The sequence below is a fragment of the Chamaea fasciata genome, unplaced genomic scaffold (genome assembly GCF_029207755.1).
Source record: "Chamaea fasciata isolate MVZ Bird 193981 ecotype frontalis unplaced genomic scaffold, bChaFas1.0.hap1 SCAF_7, whole genome shotgun sequence".
NCBI classification, from domain to species: Eukaryota; Metazoa; Chordata; class Aves; order Passeriformes; family Sylviidae; genus Chamaea; species Chamaea fasciata.
In genome coordinates this window covers 43,926,709-43,934,408 of record NW_027094092.1, presented here as the reverse complement: position 1 = coordinate 43,934,408, position 7,700 = coordinate 43,926,709, and the positions used below count along the sequence as shown (strand labels likewise).

The following is a 7,700-nucleotide window of genomic DNA, read 5'->3' as shown; positions in this document are numbered from 1 at the left end:
CTTCAGGTCTTAAGTTTAGTACACCGTTTTTTTCCAGTGTCTCTTCTATTTGAAGTAAAAATTGCCATTTAGGACACATACTCTGGTATTTTTTCTAATATGAACTTTACCATGGGGTATTCAAAGCCTTTCAGTTAGAGATAAATGTGTTTTGAATCTAATTTCTCTGGCTGCTTCACTAAGACTTGTTCCATTTACCTCCCTTCGTAGGAAAAAAATGTTTCTTTACAACAAGCCCTTTCTGTTAAATGTCTATGGCAGTCTGCTTGGCAGCTGTAGACACAATTTGGGTCACTGTGTTGGAATTTGAGTATATATGTATATATTCTGTGCCACCTCTGACACTATTATGTCATGAATTGAATGCACAAGTGAATAGATGATGATGGTGATTTATTCTGATAAAAGAGACAGAATGACCTGAAGGTAATTCTTTACACTAAGGACACAATATATAATTAAGAACATTTATGAGCTTAAGACCTTTTCCTACACTGCTTTCTGTATTTTCTCAAAACTCTACCCTTAATGACCCCTCTCTTAATTGAAAAAATGGAAAGTCCCCATAGATGTTGGTTAAACTAACTCACCAGTGCAGAAGACATACAGACAGTATATAACAGAGAGAGAACGGAATTATTGTGAGATAGCCTCTGCTGGTATGAATCAGTTGCTGTGATGATTTACACCATCAGAGATGGACCAATATTACTTTTATGTTTCCTAAGGAACACCAAAATATAAGCATGACTGAAAAATTCACTTTCTTATTTAGAATTTTATAAAACTCAAATACAGCCTTCCATAGGTAATGAGGGCCATAAACAAGAGAAACTGGTGAAGTAAGATTTCTAAGGAGGTAGAGATAAGAGCACATTGTCTCAATTCATGTGTAGCCATTGACATCACCTGATCTAATGAAGCAACAGTGGGGTTGAGCTAGATGAACTTTAAAAGGTTCCTTTCGAAACAAACTCTATGATACTATAGTTTGAGAAGATCGAGGATGGTATGACCCATACCTGAGTTTCTTTGAAGTTTCAGAATAGATGTAGTTGTAGAAATATAATTTCTATTCTCACTAATCATAGTATTTAATTTAGTTTCTTGCCCACACCAGGTTTGAGTTGCTTTTAAAAATTCAGTAACCAAATCTTTGATGTTTTGAGGTTTTGATGTCATCAAATCAAAAGTATTTTTGATTTGAATAGTACCCTAGTATTATTCTAGGAATAATAATTGTAAAAACAGTCAGAGTAAAATGAAAATGGAACTGTTGTTTTCTTGAAAGAAGGAAACATGCACAGCGTCAAGGGCTTACATTTATTTTCTGCATCTAACACAAAACGATTATAAATTTGTGAACAATTTTTAATTCATTAGGCAGAAAGGATTTTTACATTAAGGAAAGATACAGATACAGTGCAGATTTCCTTCTTTTGCCTTTTGTAATTTATCACTGAACTTGGATGAACTGCTCTGGGGTGAAAGGACTGAATGGAGGTCATTTAGGGCCACATTTGATGAAAGGCAGAAGATTGTGATCAAGAGCATATGGAACTGGATTTGGAAGAGAGTTTGACATTTTTATGGAATAATGATGATTAGCAAAACTGGGCTCCTCAAAATTGTCTATGAACTGCTCTGCAGCTAAGTCTTCTTGGTGTTCACAGATTTATAATCTATGGACAGAAAAAAATGGAGAAACTTTCATCACTAAGGCATCTTATTTCAAGAAATCTTTGCACACACTTATAAAATGTGCACATCCTGTGAGAAGTGAAACAGGTTTCTCAGTCATTTTTGTTCTTCATGCTGTTCCTAGAAGAATCTGAAGGCTCTAGAGGTCATATATTTAGAAGAACTAGTAACTGCAATAGCAAAAGAGTATCTATAATTTCGATTCCATTTCATTTGTTCTTGTTTGTTACCGAAACCTTAATGCCCATTTGTAGTAGGAATGAAATACACGTACCCCCAGGTCACATATTCTTGGAACGAAGTTCTTTGAGTCTGGACCATCGCACTGTGTGAACCAAAGACATGTGAAGAGAACTGTCAGATTTGCTGTGAAAGTGCACTCCGGAGAACACTGATAATCAACATACTCCTTCTTGAATTCTACCTATGCAGACAGATGTTGCATTTACTGAAAGAGAGAAATATGAGGGATAACTGAGAAGAAAGGTGGCAATAAAACTGTGATGGCTAGCATGAAAGGAAAACAAATCACAGCATTATAGTTTGGAATCTAATGGGATTATGGTAAGGAGATTGTACATCGGAAAAAATAATTGGTCTCTTTATTTTTTAAAATAAATTTAAAAGTGCAAATACACACACACACTTGCATATATATATGTGTAACCCCTTAGTTGTCAGAGAAATACTTTGGCTCAGATTCCTTCACTACATAGACTAGGAAGAACTTCCTCTTTGGGTACATCCTTCATGTAATTTCTTTTTTCCCACTCTTTTCTACAGAGTAGCTGACACACAACCACTTTATTCTGTTCCCATTAATTTCCAAGCTGCATTACTGTAATTTCTTTCAGATCCAGCTCTTTCTTTCAATTCAAAGTCATTCAGCATCTGTATCTGAAATATTCCCCAATCTATGTCTGCTCATTATATTCTTAAATAACTTGAAATCAGCAAAATTCATACTGCAAGAATTGCAGGGAAGGTGATGGGGTGTTTTAGATTTGTTTTTTTATTGGTTGAGGGGGTGGTTAGTTACTTTTTAACATAGTAGTTTACAACGCAGTCCAAGAATAAGCTTTTGAGTGTTTATCGCTGTTCTACTCAGTTCTCAGGAGAACTTGCTGGCATTGGTTTTAACAAAGAGTGTCAATATTTCTGAGTTTATGACAAAATTCCACGTAAGCCTCTCTCTTCCCTCTGCTTTGTTCTTATCCCACTTACAAAGGATAATCTTATAGGAGAACCTTAGAGATTAAATCATTGTTCAGCATGTAAAATACACAGCAGAGCAATGAAGATAATGAATGTATATTTGGACAGGATATGCCAGTTCAAAAGGTCTCAATTATTCATTTTGGCTTCCCACACATTGTCATACAGTGCTATGTAGCTATTTTTTGGGTGATTTGGTTCACCTTCTTTAGTATTACTTCAATGCTATCATGTCAATTACGATACTTATTTAATACTACTACTTGTCACTTTTAGTACCATCCTATGAACCAAAGTATTTCACAGTAACTTGCATAGGAGTTCTGAAATTCTGTCTCCAATTTGAAATGTTGAACACATCTAAGAGGGGTATTTAATGTTACCATCTAAATGAGAGTTCAACCACATAGCATCACCATTCTGGTTATTTTCTGTAAACATTACATCCTTATTTACAAGGGAATATCTGAGCCTTTTCCAAAACATCTCTTGCACTATTTTAGTATTCTAACTTTTTCATCAACACTCTGCAACACTGATATTGACATCTGGCAGGAAAAGGGAGATGAAACACACAGAGAAAATTCTATATTTATGCTAGTGATATTAAAGAACCAAAGTGTGCTTTCATTTTGTATCATGATTTTTCTTTGGAACAACATTAAAAGTTATGGGGGATCACTGAAAAAGATGGTCTTTGGCAGCCTGAAGACTGGTGTAGTGTTTACTATGTCTGAGTCAGATACTTGAGAGAAGTTTTTTACAATGGTTTAGCTGCATCCCTTGTACTTGATGTTTTCTTCCTTCCATTACCCTAACTAGGTAAGAAAGTGCTACTGTACACATTTTAAAAGCAAGAGGCAAAGGGGCAGCATGTACGTGAACTACAAAGGATTTAGGTATTCAAGGTGTGGCATATCAGTGTACAGTCTCTTTTATATCCATCTCTGAATATAATCTACTGTCTGGGCTCCCTGCACATTGAACAGACAGACAAAATGTTGGAAGATTAGAAGTCTGGGTGCTAAAAGGCAACAAATAAAAACAGGAAAATAGGTAGTATGAGAGAAGGCTTTGGATAGATATGTCTTCCATTCCTGTTTGCCCTAAATCCTTTCCTTCTAAGAAGTATGTCTTGGAGCATAAAGACAGAAGAAACAGAGGAAGCACCTTTTTCTAGAGTGTTTCTACAGGAGTCTAGGACATTCTTTTTTCTGTATTTGTTAATTATTCTCATAGCCAGGAAATTCACACACCTGAGTCTCCCAGCATCAACTGCCTTTTATGACACAACTCTAGAAAGCCTTATTGCCTACATAGAAATGCCTAAAATAGTAGCAGTCATTTCCAAATTCTCTTGTCCTAAAAGATACATTTGCATTAATTATAAATGGACTTGGATTTCTAACAGCTTCCTACAACCTAGTTGACCTACCTACAGAACCATCCTTTCTTTACACTGTTAGAAAAATGGGGAAAAATTATATGCTAAATACTAAAGAATAAAATTCCTTACAACCCAGTTTGCTGCAAAGATTTTATAATATATGTTGCATTATAAACAGTTCTTCCTCTTTCCTGGTTACTACCTTCTTTATCCTTGTCCTGAATGTTGACAGTTTAGGCTTGGTGTTTTAGACTGATCATAACTGTGTTAAACAATACAATCAATTTTCCTTATCATATCTGGAAGCTAAATATAGTGAATATGGACAACTGAGCAGAATCTCAGAAAAACAGAATAAAATCAGCTCCTGTACAAAGGTTGTAATAAGACAGTGATGCCTTCCCTATCTGTCATTGCAGTGCATCCTTGTCATTTGCTTATCAAACAATAGATAATGCCTTTCACCCCCTCCCCTCCACATGAGTACAGTTTTAAGCCACTTTCCCGCTACCAATTTTTTATTTCTCTGGTATTTAGTAACTGTGTTCACTCAGTCTTGCTATTAAATGCAATATTGTGCATGGGGGTCAAAGCTAGTGCACATTGTATGTCAACAAACTGGAAAGTTCAAAAATGACTCTGCCACCTCAGCAGAACCTGAGTGTGGCATTGCCATTTGTTTTCTTTACCTTGATTTACTTATCTAATTGGTGCAAATTTGTTACATAAGTGAAAAGTAACATTATTTTTTATCAGTGATATTAGAACAAGACATGTGTGCAAAGAATTTACATTGCTTGAGTTAAAAATTGCTTTATATGTATAGGCAGTTGTAGTGGCTTTCTACTGAGTACCACTTCAGGGACCCCACACTCAGAACTTTCTGTAGGCATACAGGGTTAGACAAAGAAAAAAAGTTAATTATAAATAGTGAACAGTTTTAAGTTGATACTTTGTAGCACTCTTGTTCAGATACTTTTACTATATTAATGATGTTAACAGAAATTTCTGTAACATTGATAAGTCACAAACCTTCCTCCTTTGATACCTCGACCTGGACATCATTTTTTTAAAAAATATTTAAAAAACAGAGAGACTAGGAATGAACTCCTAAAATAAAGAAAATTTAAAATATAAGAAAATGCATATATATAGAGAAGCAGTAAATTCAAAGTATTATGGATAACAATATATATATGGAAAATTATTTTCAAATATTCATTTACAATCTATTGCATAAACAGATTGCATAACATGCAACAGATTGCATAAACATGTTTTCTGACATGTATATGTATTTATAGACTTCTTACTATGAATGTCAATTTCGAACAAAACATTTATGGAATGATTTACAATCAGCTTTTGGAGAGCAACTTGTTCTGAGACAACATGCATGCAGAAAAGAGGATGGGAAATGGATTAATACGTTATTTATTTCTGGTTTTTGGTTTTTTTTCCAGCCTACTCTTAGATCACTGTAACTGCCCTAATGACTATTAACAAGACAGGGAATACCTTCTCATGGACTGTGAATACCACTTTATGTTTCACTTTCTTAAAATCAGTCTTGAAGAAACTTTCAGGAATACCTCTCCAAAAAACCCCCAGTTCTCTCTTTTTCTAAGGATGATTTACCATCTCTTCTCAGATAGAGCTAAAGAAGAGCTATTTTATTTCTATACATCTAACAGCCTGACCTTTTCAGATTAAAGTCAGAGGTACTGGCATAAATTCTTAACAGTGTAGTGAAGAAAAGATACCAATTCTCCAGAGGCAACATTGCATATACATGCTTTCCAGTACCAGGCACAAACACGTGAAGAATGTATAGAAAAAAATGGAAATTTTTCTATTTATCCTAAAGGAATGCAGCCAGTCTGGCTTTTGATTTTGTAAAAGAATGATGTTAAGATCTTAAAAGACAAGAGAGTGAGAAAATCTTCATCAAAGGGAGGCAAACCTTGCTTGTTTGCAAAATTCAAGAATGTGAAGAAAATAAAAATACTGCTTAACACTGCCAAGAAAGAGAAAAATGATTCTGCAAGTAGTTTTAAAACAGATGTAAAAATTGATGTCTTTAAAAAAGGGGGGAAATCCTAGAAATAACATACTCTCTTTGCTATCCATTACACTGTAAAGAAGGAATGTTATTTTTTTTTCCTTTCAATAGCAGGAAAGCCCTAATTTCATCTACCCTGAGAAAATGGCCAGACCACGAGTATTTGAAAGCATGGGAACACCTGCAATTCAAGCAAGAATGAAATGGAGATTGCCAAAGGCTGTAATTCTCTTTCCTTGGTTCTTTGCTGTGAAATGCATCAGGGATATTATCAGATCAGTCTGACATGAAAAAGAGGTATTCACAGATTTCCCTGTCACAAACATAGTTCCTGATCTAAAATCTACTGTGGCCAAGAGAAAGATTATCACTTACTTCAGTGGCAAACTATTTGAGGTTTAAAATATTGTTAAACGTGGTACAGTAAATTCAGCATATTCAATAAAAAAATTAAAACTCTTATATTTATAAAAATGAATATAAATTGATGTAAATTTTGATTCAATTATACCTACCTATTCTACTTCATGGCATGTTTTAAGCACCATTTTTTTCTAATTTAGTACCTTTAGACCTATTATCAGAATTACTACCGTCAGGAAATTAATATTTTATAATGTAAAACGCCAACTGCTTTGTGGTTAAAATTTCTGATTTTTTTTTTAATTGCATTCATTTAGAAATTATTGCATTCAGTGTGACAATACAAATTTAATATATTTTCCAGTTGAAAATCTAAGTGAAAACTGGTTTTGACAGTTGAAAAAAGACTGACACTGAAGATGGTGGCAAGCATCAGCGCACATATAAAGAATACAACTCTTTATACTTTGTATCAAACACATAACACATTCTCCTTTTTGCATTGCAATTGGCTAACAAACTGTGTGCACGCACCTTCTACCCTTTTGTAATTGATCATAAATTTCTCCGTTCCTTGTCGTGAATGTCGACACACATCCACATTCCATGCTTCTTCTCCCTCGGAGTTGTTTACCTGTCTTGTTCAAGGACACAGCTGTAACTCATCAAGGCTGAGGCTGCCTGCAGCCCCATTCCTGTTCTCCTACAGGTTTTAATGACTTCTGTTGATTTGGATAAAAGAACAGATTTTGATCAATTTGCCTCTGTTTTACCACTGCTGAAAATACTCTGTCCAGGTTTAATTATGTTGACTTGCTAAGGATATATTTATTGCAATATAAGTGCAATATTTCTGTATGTCTCTATAGCTGAATAAATCAAACACAGGGAAAGTTGTTTTTCTTCTATTGCTATGTTTAGTGAAAATTTATGCTACATGTGGCTTAATTTTCAACCTAAGACTACATATGG

The 7,700-nt window shown here is 34.5% G+C and overlaps 1 long non-coding RNA gene across 1 annotated transcript; it reads right to left on the bottom strand.

Annotated features, from left to right (window-relative positions):
• Window positions 1-1,447: 1,447 nt before the first annotated feature.
• Window positions 1,448-7,353, bottom strand: LOC136291793 (uncharacterized). The gene is made up of 3 exons (XR_010721729.1): window positions 7,263-7,353; window positions 1,976-2,026; window positions 1,448-1,682 (listed from the first exon to the last, which is right to left on the bottom strand). It is a non-coding gene; the product is annotated as an uncharacterized lncRNA (long non-coding RNA).
• Between the last annotated feature and the right edge of the window lie 347 nt (window positions 7,354-7,700).